This window comes from Typha angustifolia, chromosome 7 (assembly GCF_048772165.1).
Source record: "Typha angustifolia cultivar Huaian chromosome 7, ASM4877216v1, whole genome shotgun sequence".
Lineage (NCBI taxonomy): Eukaryota > Viridiplantae > Streptophyta > Magnoliopsida > Poales > Typhaceae > Typha > Typha angustifolia.
The window spans coordinates 9,858,351-9,873,107 of record NC_133245.1 but is presented as its reverse complement, the minus strand read 5'-3'; positions in this window follow the sequence as shown (position 1 = coordinate 9,873,107).

Genomic DNA, 14,757 nt, shown 5'->3' with positions numbered 1-14,757 from the left:
TCCACAAAATGTATTTTGAATCGTAGATCTAGAATAATAGCTATCGCCAAAATAATTCTATATTGTTTCCAATATTTTTCAAACTTCATATTCATCTGTGTGGCTATATGACTAATAAAATTATCTAAGCTTCGCATGCTTTCCATTATATTCAATTGGATCAAAACCACCTTAGGAAAATACAAATTTGTTATAGGGTATATAGATCCAGAAAATAGAGATGTAACATCATAAAACAACTTCAAAAACTTACAAATCTTTTCAGCTTTACCCCATTCTTCTTGTGATGGACAATACTTATAATTTGAATCACTCAATTGTAAATAAAGAAATACATGGCAATATATAATAGCACTGTCAAGCATTAAGTAAGTTGAATTCCATCTTGTAGGAACATCTTGTCTTAATCCTTTACTGCTATTTAAAGAAACTTGTTTAACACACTCAGCAAATCTCTGTTTTCTGACTTGTGACCCCTTAACATATTTGATACTTTCTCTAATTTTGAATACAGAATCATCTATTTCTTTCAGACCTTCTTGCACTATTAAGTTAAGAATATGAGCAAAACAACGGACATGAAAGAAATCACTATCACATAATAAAGCATCATTCAACATAAGTTGGCTCCTTAACAACTCAACAAACAAATCATTTGCAGATGCATTATCCAGTGTTATGGAAAAATAACTTTTTCTCTATACCCCATTCTGTCAACAATGTATAAATCTTATCAGACAAAGCTATTCTAGTGTGTGGGGCATTGCACAAAAATTTATAATTTTTTTTTGCAATACCCAATTTTCATCAACAAATTACGCTATGAGACATAAATAACCATCAGTGGTTATGGAGGTCCACAAGTCAGATGTTAAACTGATTCTTCCAGGAATAGAATGTAACCAATCTTTGAGTTTATTATTCTCCTCCCTTCTATACATTTTCAAAACATCTGCCTTAGCTGTATTTCTACTAATATGTTTGACCTCATCACATAAGTAACTGTGCAATATTCTAACTCCTTCATAGTCAACAAATTGAAAAGGCAATTCATGCTTAACAATTGTCATTGTCATCAATTCACGGTATTTCTCTTGATCAAACTTAGAAACTTGTAAAGACATTGATCCTTCTAATTTGGCAAGGAATAATTGGCCTATATCTTTAGTTTTCAACTTTGGGCATACAGGTATATGGTGTTTCATATTTCCAGTCCCATACTTACTATCTGATATGTATATAACACCACACAATTTACATGTGGCTCTCTTTAACCCATCTTCTCATTTTGGTAGCTCCGTAAACACTTCCCAAACACTAGAGATTTGTTTTTTTTTTCTTTTACTACTAGAATTCTCTCCAAAACTATGGGAGGAGGAACCTCCTCAGAAATATTTTCTCCATCTTTAGGAAATATCTCCATACTATCATCACCCATAACTAAAATGAAAGCAAGAAAAATAATATCATAACATGGAACCAAAGCTATGAAACTAAATTAAATTGAACTAAAATCAAGTAAGATGAACTTGACTAAATAGATCAAACAAGAAATTAAAAAATAGATCTTTCTGAACTTGGCTAAATGGTGTGCTAAATTTGAATGGTGTGCTAAATCGCTAATTAATTGAAATTCTAAAATAGATCTTTCTGATGCATTTGCTACTATGCAAATTTTTTATTATAACACTAGAATCCTTCCTTCTATCTGAAAAGAAAATCAGGACTATTGATCTATTTAAATAACATGTCAACTGAGCCACAAAGGTTCAAAGCAGGATACAGTCCTGATGTAAAGGGCTAGAGGTAGATTAGGTGATAAGCACAATGAGTGTCCTCACAAAATTATAACTAGTGACAGTTGCTGGAGGGACCAAGTTTTGCCACCCATAGTGACTGTGGGTAGCTCTGTCCACTGTTTGAGGTTTCCTCGATTGGAATCTAAGTGCCAAAAATGCAAAGAGAAAAAGATCTAGATGACAAGTGTTAAAGGATATTCCTAGAGTCATACACAAACATATAATTTTTAAATTCTAATGCTATTTTTCTGGTCAACCATGTATTATTTCTTAAAATTAAAAATAAATCTAAAAAATATCATGACTAAAATGTATTAAAATGTATTAGAACCTCAAGACTGATCTGGGTTAGAATCATATGAACATATCAATAGGAAATGGTCCATCGTGACTCCATGTGTACTGACTGCATTCTTTGGTAGCAATAGAGAAGGCAATAAAAAGTTTCTTACTTCACAAAACTATAGCTTCTGAAATTTCTTTGGTAGCGAGGGGCTCGGGTGTCCGGCGATGCAAGGGGCTCGAGTGTCCGGCGGTGTGAGGGGCTCGGGTGTCTGGCGGCGCGACGCAAGGGGCTCGAAAGATCAGTCTGTCTTGTTAGCCTCGAAGATCCTTCTATTGCGTTCTCCCCAAAGATGCTAGATGCTTCAATTTGGTCTGAGTGAGTAACTTAGCCATAAGAGCCTTCCAAGCAGTGAAAGCATGTCTCAGGATTCGATCCTTGTGCCAAATCAAGTTCGACCAGGTGTAGATGGGAAGGGGGCGCGAGGGGCTCGAGTGTCTGGCGGCGCGACGCAAGGGGCTCGGGTGTCCGGCGGCGCGACGCAAGGAGCTCAGGTGTAGATGGGAAGGGGGCGACGACGGGCTAGTGTGGGGATTGAGGAAATAAAATTAGGAGTTGGGACTTTGGGCAAAGTATTTGGGTGAGTTGAGTTTTAGGGTAGGAGGGTATTTGGGTAAAATTAGAAATTTAGAATATATATGTGTGTGGTGGGTTCGCGGGTCGACCCGACCCGCCCGATTCGTTTACTTAAACAAGTTAAACGAGTCAAGTGGGTCAGAGGCATAAACCCGAACACGACCCAATTAATAATCGGGTTAGGCGGGTTGACAGTCGGGTTATCGGGTCGGGTCAAGTTTTGCCACCCCTACCTATCCTACCACATTGAAAGCAAAAGAGCAGAATACGCTCATAGACAACCCTTTGCTCGATGCCAAGATCTTTCGAGCCAAGTCAAACCGTCGTCTTTAGTGACCTAGCGAAGGTCAATTTCCACATAGACTCAAGCAAATCTGCTTCTCATATAGTCCAAGGTAGTCTTATCTACCCATAGTGGCTTCCCAAAATATGCAGCAATTGAAATCAGAGACTCTAGTTCCCAAATATTCCTTAGGAAGATTGTGGAGCGTCAACATGAAGGCCTCCGTAGATGGTTGAAAATTATTTATCCAAGGTATTAGATTTAAAACCTTTCCCATAATAATTCACAGACCATTGACAAGGACATATTCTAGATCTTCTTCCTCTCAAACCTGAAAAAAAAAAAGAAACCCTTCTCCATATCCAATAGAGAGAAACCATTAATCCCCACCTATAGCTTCTGTAACGTCCCCACTCGGCACAGACACGTGCACTCCCACACAGCACGCGTGGCGCACACAACAGGTTGGACGGGGCCTGTCGTGCATAGATATACTCATGTGCTCATATAATCATGATATCATCAAATAAAACCTACTAACATATCTGTTCTCACATAATCCATCACCAAATAAATCATGCTATTAACTAAGTAAACTTGTTAACATATGAATATCCAAGTCCATAATAATCATACTAGACAACTACATAATTTGGTAGGGCCCACACAAGCCACGGTAAACCATCAAGATACAACTAAAATTACTAATACATGAGTACACTATAATTTGACATATTTTATACAATTCATCGCCTAATACAATAATGGTATAACTCAATATCTATATAAACTATCTTTTATACCATCTCGCATTCATAGCTCACTTCATCTTTACTCTAAAATATCTTCTTAGGATATCTCAAGTCACTACCATGTACCACACATCTTAGGGGGAGAGGGTTAGAAAAGAAATAAAGAGAGTAATAAGCTAAAAGCTCAATGAATAGATCTTACCTCGAATCAACGATGCTAAATAGAGAGTAAATTGTGTACTGGATAATACAAATCAGCAAAAAGCATGATGCCATGTATGAGCGTGAATATATATATCTTCGATAACATATATATAAATAAAATCAATATTATCTCATGAATGGGCATATTATATCCTTAACCAAAAATATATCTCATGATAAAATTATAATATAAGATCACCGAATATAACCACATACAATGTATAGCAACCATGATCTAGTGATACTAGTCATATTAGTATCGATGAATGATGCATGCCAACTACTCAATATCATATATGTCAGAGTCATATGCAATGCACATATTTCTCACTATCACAGTCATCCGTCTCAACTCTGAATATCATCCACCATGCTAGTACCGTCATGGTACTTGGCTCCCAACTCGAGACACATCATGCCACAAGCTCAAAGCATACCCTATCATACGCTAAGAGTATTTCTAGAAATAAATCATACCCTATCATATGCTAAGGGTATCTCAGAAGATAATCATACCCTACCATACGCTAAGGGTATCTTAGTAAATAATTATACCGTACCATACGCTAAGGGTATAGTAACGATAGTTATACCCTGTCATATACTGAGTACAATCATCAGTTATCACCATACTCTGTCATACGCTAAGAGTATGCCCAGTATTAGTCTGGACTAGATACCATTCTAGCCATCACATCACATCACATACACAAGTATTTTTTATAATTATCTAATACATGATATATTATATGCATATATCCAATACTACAATAGATCATGCAACTCAGGAGTTTAGGTTGTAATGAAGCCAAGAGAAAGATGATGCTATGCAGACTCCAACCATGTATCTAACACATGCATACTCATGCTAGTCTATAACATGCACACTCATGCTAGAGATTATCTCGACATAATATCCCAACAATATAGTCATCTCTAATCATCTCTATATATCACCAGTATACTCATATCCCATATCAGCCTAATCAAATGCATGATAAAATATACTCAACTGAAATCATCTCTAGATAAGATTATATAATTATGCTAGAGGCTAAAACATACATATATATATAATTATATAAGATTCTAATATGAGAAAGGCGTCTAAAGGATAAGACTACTCACTTCTGATCAAAAGACATAAACCACGTATCCCTCACATCCGACAACCGAGTGTCAACTCATCACTAATAGGGTCCATGAGATCTCATATAAGGGGTTCGGGATAGCGTCAGTGGAGATGGCGACAATGCCAGCTACAGGCCGGCGTCGGTAATAAGGAGAGAGAGAGAGAGAGAGAGAGAGAGAGAAAGGAGGAGGATCACTATGTCAATGGAGGTGGCGGTGGTAGCTACAGGCCGACATCGACAATAGGGGGAGAGAGAGATCGAAAGATAGAGAGAGAAAGGATATTTAGAGGGGGAGAGAGAGGTAGTGGGGACGTCACTTCGGCTGTGGCTACAGTGCCGACAGGCATACCGAGGTTAGATGGCCTAGCTCGATTGGCCGGGCCAACAGCTAGCAGTGCGTGGCACCCCCAGTCCGCGCCATCTCAACATGGCACAAGGCCGACCACATTGTGGTCAGCCACTTCGCACCATACAAATTTTTTTATTTTATTTTATTTATCTATTTAATTTTTTTAGGTTGTTACAGCTTGGGTATGATGTTCTTCAGGTTTAGGAGCGAAATCCCTTCCTGATAAACCTCTGAAAAAGGGAGAGTTGTCATCTAATCCTGCATGTCTCCAGTATAGCGGGGTCAACTATAACACAGTCCTCGTAAGTAAGATTGAAGGTTCTTAGAAGAGCTTATTCTTGCGATATGAGATGAAATGAGTCTTAAGTTTCAACCAAAGTTCCGAAACTCAGGATCACGATCTGTCACTTGAAGAAATGATGTTATTAGCCGTATTGGTTGTATCGGTCATATTGGCCACTAGTATTGGATTGGTCTATTTTTTAATTATATTTAATTATAAATATTTTCTAAAATGCATATGTTTTTTTTTGAAAAAATGAGAGTATAAAAAGAAAATAACAATTACTCACATATGAAGACTAAAAAAATTAGAAAATCACTAGCCAATTTCCTTTACGCTAAAGAAGAAGAAGAAGAAGAAGAACACACACATAGATAGAGAGAGAGAGAGAGAGAGAGAGAGAGAGAGAAAGAGAGAGAGAGATTGGGGGGAAGAGAAACCAAAAAGAAAAGAAAGACTTCTCCTTCTATAGTGAAGAAAAGAAGAAGAGTGTAAAAATTGAAAAGAAAAAATTATGCTTCTTATGCATGAAGAAGAAGAGAGGAAAGAAAAAAATAGAATAAAAACCTACATTTTTCTACTTCTACAGTGAAGAAGAAGAGAACAGGAAAAAAAAGAAAAAAACTATAGTGAAGAAGAGAAGAGAGAGAAAGGAAGATAAAACTTAAAACAAACCCTAGGTCATCGGAGCTTGATCTGCATTGCCAGAGTTTGAAAGACCTCGTCGAAGCTGGATCTCTATGTCGGAGAAGCAGTGGTTTTGATTGGGAGTAAATAGTTTAATATTATTGATAATCTCATTTTGTAAAGATTATTAAAAATATATGTTCCATGTAAAGTATAATTTTATTATTTTCGACTATAAAATATAATAATATAAAATATAATAATAATAATAAAATATTATTTTTGACTATAAAATGTGTACGATTAACTATAAAAAAAATATAAATATTAATAAAATAATCTTTAATAAAATTAAAATATATTTTAGGATTAATTATGTTGATACTTGCTGAAGTATACCCGATTTTCACGGAGATCCCTAAACTTTTTTAGGTTACAATGTCCCCCGTAATCTTTGAATTTATTTCGATTTCACTTTTTCGTTAGTCTATCGTCTGTCTTATTGACAGACTTAACCTACGCGGCATACATAATAGATTAAAATGATTGAAATGCTCTCATTTGGAAAAAAATGTTAATTTTATTTTGGGTCAATGGTAATCGACCAAAATACCTTCCACTCTCCTTTTTCCTTCTATTTCATTTGGCCAAATAACTCTCGCCCGACCACCACTTCCTAGCCCTCCTTGGCCCACTGCCTCCTTCCCCATAGCCAAAAGGGCCTTAGGACCAAGACCACGCAGTGGTCCTCCGTGGCGGCTCATTCGTGGTGATGAGGTTGGGGTCGCCTCTACTGCCTCCTTCCATGTGCTCGAGAAGTTCGTTAAGGATGTAAGCAAAGGCAACGAGGCAGTCAACAAAGGAGGCGTGGATCCACTTGAGTGTCCAATCGACCTCCGCATTGCCTCCATGAACAACCAAGTTGGCCTCCTTCAAGTTGCCTCCGTCAAGACCCATGCAGTGGGCCATCCTCGGCGAGCCCCACATGGCTGCGACGTCTAGGTTGGGATCACCACCTTCTGCACAACTCTTCTCGGCTTCAAGGGCTTTGGGCCCGAGATCCACCGGCGGTTCGTCGCGGCTACCCGATCCAGGTCGCCTCCTTGTTCAATCCCAACACCAATGGTGCCCACCTTGCCTCTCCATCTTTCCTGCCCGACGCTAAGAAAGGTAGAAGAAGTGGAGAGAATAGATGTTCCTTGATGCTCGACGGGCTCGGCTTGACTAGATCGAGGCCCCTCCTCGACGATGCTACTACCAAAGACGAGGCTCGTCGCCCCCACGAGCGACGGTGCCGATAGGGTCTCCACCGCAACAAGATCACTAATGAGGGAGCGGCACGGGTGTCGCACCACATGGGATGGGGAGGTGGCGGCAAGTTCATTGTTGTCGCCCTCCCGCTCATGCGCCACCATTGCTGTTGTCCTTTGTCATAGATCATGCATTCGTTTCCGACCAAGCTTGGATGCAGAGAAGAAGTCCACGCAGTCATAGGAGAATAATCTTAAAATATTCTCCCATAGTCAGACAATTACGATACTAAAGGTGATCATTTTGTATCATCCTAATCTACATTTTTTATATTCATGCACTTTGTAGATTCTGACTACACCTCAAGCGAAAATATGCAGTTTTGTGGTTAAGGTGGAGATGACGAGTGATAGTGATGATGGTGATAAAAGTGGTGATAATGGTGATGGATTTGGTGGCACGTGGTGTTGAAGGGATAAGGATGAGGGGGGGGACGAGGAGGGATGACTCAATAATCGAGGGCAACGAAATGATATAAGGCTAAGGCTTGAACGAGGAGGGAGAAGAGTTAGGTTCGAGAAGGAAGGGAAGAAAATTCAATATTTATTCATAATAATAATGATCCATTAGGTTGTCATCCAAATCTTAAGAGGCTAACCTAACCAACCAAACTAACAAGTAATAACCTTAGAAATAGTGTGTTCGAATTGGGTCGAGCACGTTCGAATGTGCAATTCGCATTCTTTGTCATTACGAACGTATGCAGGCGTTCACATTTATGCGTTCGAATGGGGTCTACCCCCGACGCGAGTCTACCACCATGAACCCGCCACTACCGATTTAGAATCTTCACCAACAAGAACCTCTACTGCCACAACCCTATGGGCAGGGACCAGCAAGGGTGGTTCTGCCAGGCCAAGTTGCGGGTGAGCCCGTCTATCGAACAAACCTAAATAGAGATCATCTTAGAGGATTAGGCCCTTGGGCGGGGCAAGACGAATCGGAACCGTGTCGAGTTAACAAAAACTGAAGGAGGAATCATCAATCATTCATGATGCATCCTCCACAGGTTAGACAAGGGCTTGGATATGATCCAGACTGAGACAACGGTATCCGTGGGCGAGCCGTGCATCTCAAATTTCCAAAGTTTAAAGGTGGTGACCCAATCTATTGGTTGTATAGGGCGAAACAATTCTTTGCATACCAAGGTACATCGAAAGAATATAAGTGAAGCTTGCGAGCTTCCACCTTGAAGATGCAGCACTTCATTGGTTTTGGGCAGCCAATGCGTGTGATACGATTGAAAGTTGAGCTAATTTTTGTACCAATATCACGCGACGATTTTGAGTATCAGGGTATGAAGACTTCGATGCTCTCCCCTCAAAAACTATACAAAGGACCACAATTAGAGCATACTAAGAAGAATTTGAGATGAAAAGTAGCCATTGCCAATCTCCTTGGACTAATCAACAACTTCGTAGCACTTTCATCTCGAGGCTGCGGGGAGACATACAAACCGACATGAGAGTTTTAAGGCCTAGAACCTTAAAGGAGGCCTTCGAGGGTGCAGTACTAATGGAAAACAAGCATCGAGCAATGAAGATACACATCAAATAGAACTGGACGAACCAAGATAGTCGCAACCCGGTTCGGCCTACCATAGCGGCAGGAAATGTGGCCGACGTACCAAGAGTTGCTGTTGCAATGGTGCCTCCTCGAGCACCCCTAAGGCCCTTCCATGATGTGTAGTACGCACCTAGTGGTCTGGGTCGAGAACTCACACCTGTGACATCGCAAGAACATGCCGTGTCGGTGCCTAGGCATGCACATGCCTGTGCCGCACAGGGGTGTTACAATTCAAGTGGTATCAGAGCATATGTTTAAGGATGATCTGACAAACCATCAAGTACACTAGTTGTCGATTTTGTTTAAAGTTACGGTAGTTGTTGATCTCGATGAGTTTGATATTAATTGATTGAGAAAGATGTCTAAGTTATAATATTGAGATTATTAAGTTTTGATACCTGACGATATTGATAGAAATAATTTGGCATATTGGTATACTGAAAATTTATCTGAGCAACTAATGAATAGGAAGAGATATTACTAAATTATGTATTTATGTTATTGATGTCGAGGTGTTATAGTCTGTGTCATACGATTCGGACTTCACTGATGTCGTCTCGAGCATAGATACACCTCATGGATGTCTTTCTTATTATTCTAGTGTTTTATTCAAAGAAAAATAAGATTTCTATAGGTCACGTTCAAATGTGGGTGGGTGCGTTCGAATGTACTTGCGAATGCCTACATCAGGTTCGCAAAAACAGATAACGCAAAATGTACGTTCGAGCGCGTCAGGTTCACATCGACAAAGAACACCTTTTGTGCATTCAAATTTATTCGATCTCGTTCGAACATGGTCGATGAAAATCCACTGTTTCTAGGGTTAATAATTGTTATTTTTGAATTGTTTGGTTAGCCTCTTAAAGTATGGATGATTATTAAATGAATTGAGTTTTTGCCCTAATCTTCTTCTTCTCCTTCTCTCTCGTTCCCTCAATCCTCGGCTCCACCGCTTCTAGCCTCCCTCGACCGACCACTCACCCTAGTCCATTAGGGGTGGCCCACTCCTCCCCTTTCTTCAAATATCTTTACCCTTGTCCTAACCCTTTCATCATCCATAATCCTTCCACCACCACCTTACTCACCAGTGCCATCCCATTACCGCTGGCCTACCACCTCCATAATCCACCTAGGATCTCGTGCCTCCATCCACAAATTCATAGAATGGACTCCCCAATGTTTGTCTACTTATCTAACGATATCTCCAGATCCTGTCGTCCAATTTTCCTGAAATAAATTTGTTGTAACCTGAAATTTTCAAAGCTACGGGATATCAAAATTTCACGTTGATCCAACGGCTATAACTTTCGGAATTCTCTTCCAATGTTCTATGCCGAATCCTGTCCAGATCTGAAAATGAAATAGATCAAACCTTAGCCCAAGGGGAGATCGTACCACTATGAGCATAATATTGGAGATGTAGACATATTTATATGATGTGATAAAGTGTAAAAATTTATAATTATGTGGAGATATGTATTTTGTGCAAAAGGATTATTATCAGTAGATTTAAAATTATTCGGAACAGATATTGCATATTTTGGATTTTTGATTCTTTTATGGATACACATGGGATTAGGAGATGATGTAAAAATGTATATGTACAAAGAGACTATGTTAATTCTTTATGAAGGTTATAATTATAGATTACAAACAGATGATTAATATGTTTTCTATGTAAGAATGAGACACCTTGTTCGAATATTTTCTTATTGCATTAGTTATTTGTTTTTATTAAAATAAATTTTCTGTAGGTCGCTTTCGAACGCGGAAGGGGCGCCACGTTTGAATGCCTTTGTGAACGCTTGCATCCGGTTCACAAAAATAGAAAATGCAAAATGTACATTCGAATGTCTATAGAATGATCATAATGCTTTAAACGAATATGTCATGAATTGATCGACTTCGTCATCTCCTCGATGAAGATGTGCCTCAAGAAGGACTAGTGGTGGGACCATACCGATCCAATACCCCACAAGTCCAGATACGACATGTTAATGTCAATGATCCTCTTTTACCTATTCCTACACATCATCTCCCACCTCCGATACATAACCCAAGATCGGCGGTGGTGAAACCCGAGAAGCGTGCAGCACCAATGCGCTTCGTCGATGAAGAGGATTGGCACTTAGAGAATGAAGTTTGATCCCTTCGGAGATGGTGATGGACGTGCTCGAGGATTTAGAGAAGGAGATCACCAAGCACAAATGTTCAGACCTGAACCAAGGATCTTTTAGGTACTTCTGCGCTGAAATATCGATCCATGCATATTTAGGTACTTTTGCATTGAGGACATTGCAGGTGGACGGACTCGTTAGAAAGCATTATGTGCACATCCTCATTGATTCTGGGAGTACACAGCTTTCTAAACGAGAGGTTAGTGAGGAAGTTGGACTTGGATGCTGAACCAACCACGAGGTTTGACGTTGCTATTGCAAACGGCACAAAGCTTCGGGTGGAGAGCTTATGTCCCCGGGTTGATATACGAGTGTAAGGACACAATATTATTATGGACTTGTATCTATTGGCATTGCGAGGAGCAGACATTATCTTTGGCACTTTGTGGTTGCAAATCTTGGGGCTCGTCACTTTTGATTTTTGAAGCATGTGGATGAAATTTAAAGCAAGGAAACAAAGATGTGCGGCTTGATGGCGTTCGATCTCCACTGATTCTAGCGATGCAGCCGATGGTGAGGCTACATTGTGCGAGTGATTTGACCTATCTTTTTTAGTTAGGACCAGTAGGAGATAAGCCTCTATTGAGTCCAGGTACTACAATTGAATTGTCTAATTTATTAGATAAATTTACAAGACTGTTTTAAAAACCAAAGGAGTTGGCATCAAGACAAACGATGGACCATCGCATAGAGATTGTACCCGGGGCTACACTGACGAACATGAGACCGTATCGATATTCACATGTGCAAAAGAAAGTTATCTCCAAGATGATAGCTGAGATATTGGAGCAAGGCCTTATCCAACCAAGTCATAGCTCTTACTTATCGTCCGTGCTATTGGTGAGAAAGAATGACGAGACATGGCATTTTGGTGTCGACTACTGGGCACTAAATGCTATCACCGTCAATGACCAGTATCCTATTCCAGTCATAGAGGAGCTACTGGACGAGCTTGCAGAGGTGATCATATTCAGCAAGCTTGACTTGAGGGTCAGGTATCATCAAATTAGAGTTCATCCGGCGGATGTACACAAAACTGCATTTTGGACTCTAGACGGATACTATGAGTTTCGGGTGATGCCCTTTGGTCTTACCAATGCTTTGGCTACTTTTCAAGGCCTCATGAATGATAATTTCAGCCTCTATTGTGAAAATATGTTTTGGTATTCTTTGACCACATTTTGGTGTATAGCAGGACTGACATGGAGCATTGGCGGCATTTGGAGAATATGATGAATTTGTTGAAGCAAAATCAGCTAAAGATTAAGAAGTCTAAGTGCCTATAGGGAGTACCGCAAGTAGAGTATTTAAGCCATATCATCACAACGGAAGGAGTGGTGGCGGATCCTCAAAAGGTGGCATGCATGACCACTTGGCTGATCCCTACTTCCACCACAGGATTGCCAGGATTCTTGGGGCTGACTGAATATTATCACCGCTTCGTCACCGGGTATGGCAAGATCGCTGCTCCTCTCACTTCTTTGCTGAGAAAGGACTCTCTTAGATAGATGGATAAAGCCATGTAGTGCCTTTGAAAAACTAAAAACAGTAATGACAACGACGCCCATTCTAGCTCTACCAAACTTCACCAAAGAGTTCGTTATGGAATGTGATGCGTCGGGAGTTGGCATAGGAGTTGTACTAATGCAAGGAGGACGTCCCATAGCCTGTCTTAGTAAAGCCTTATCACAAAAATCCCAATAATTATCGATCTACGAGAGAGAAATATTGGTAATTCTACATACAGTGATAAAGTGGAGGCCTTATTTGATCGGTAGGCGATTCATTATCTAAACTGATCAAAGGAGCCTTCCATACTTTATAGGATAGCGTATTCACCCTCCGATATAGTAGAGATAGGTCACAAAATTGCTGGGTATGATTATGAAATTCAATACATGAAAGGAATGGAAAATAGAGCGGTTGGATGCACTATCGCACCAACCCAATACCGCTGAGCTCACAACCTATTTTTCTTCTACTTTTCCTTTTCTTGATGAGCTAAGGTATGCATGTACATCTGACCCAGAGAATTTGAGATTGTTACAGGAGGTGTTAGATGATCCGAAGCACCATCTAGAGTTGGAGAATCGGGAAGGTTTGCTGCTAGACTGTGGATGCATTCGGGTGCCCACAAATGATGGATTGCGGCAGAAATTGTTGGAGCACTTCCACCAAACTCTAGAGGCTGGTAATGAGGGCGTCTTAAGAACTTATAGGAGGATATCACAGAGTTGCACGTGGACAGGATTAAGGCGAGATGCGAGGAATTTTATCCGTGCTTGCGAAGTCTATCAAAGGGCTAAGGCAACCACATTAAAATCGACCAGATTATTACAAGCTCTACTGATACCGGACCATGTTTGGGAAGACATTTCTATGGATTTCATAAAAGGTCTTCAACTGGTACGTGGTTATTCTGTTATTTTTGTGGTGGTTGACGGATTGAGCAAGTATGTGCAATTTTTTGTATTGTCACATCTATTTTCAGCCAAGTCAATGGCTGAAATTTTTGTTAGAGATGTTACTCGGTTGCATAGCATACCACATATGATTGTCTCCGATCGTGATCATATATTTATGAGCGACTTTTGGATGGAGTTTCTCAGATTATAGGAGACTCGATTGAACTTCACTTCGACCTACCATCCACAAACGAACGGCTAAACTGAGGTGGACAATCAAGACATTGAGCAATACTTGCAGTGCTTTGTTGAAAAGATGCCAAGATGATGGTTTGAGTTCTTATCATAGGCGGAGTGGTCTTACAACATCGCCCACCACAGCAGCATTGGCATGACCTCGTTCGAGGTGGTGTATGGGCGCATGGCTCTAACATTACGCGCTTATGATCTAGTGGCATCTGCAGATCGGACGGAGGTAGACTTAGCTTTGATGGATAGAGACGCCACATTAAGAAGGTTGCGTGCCCATCTTAAACTTGCTCAAAACCGCATAAGGCAAGTTTATGATCGTACTAGGTTAGAGATGAAGGTTCTAGTTGAGCGGCATGGCAAGCCATCCAATGAGGCGACATGGGAGTTGGAGACGGACATCTTGGAGCATTTTTTTTATTTTACACCTTGAGGACAAGATGGGGGAAGCATGGTGGCTGATACACCTTGTTAAAGTCTTTTCTTATTGCATTAGTTATTTATTTTCATTAAAATATTTTTTTTATAAGTCACGTTCAAACGCGCCTCCTTAGGCGCGTTCGAAAGCCTTTGCGAATGCCTGCATTAAGTTCGCAAAAATAGAGAATGCAAAATGTACATTCGAACGCGGTCGGGCTCGTTTGAATGCCGCGTTCGAACATATGCATCAAGTTCGCATCGATAGAGAATATTTTTTGTG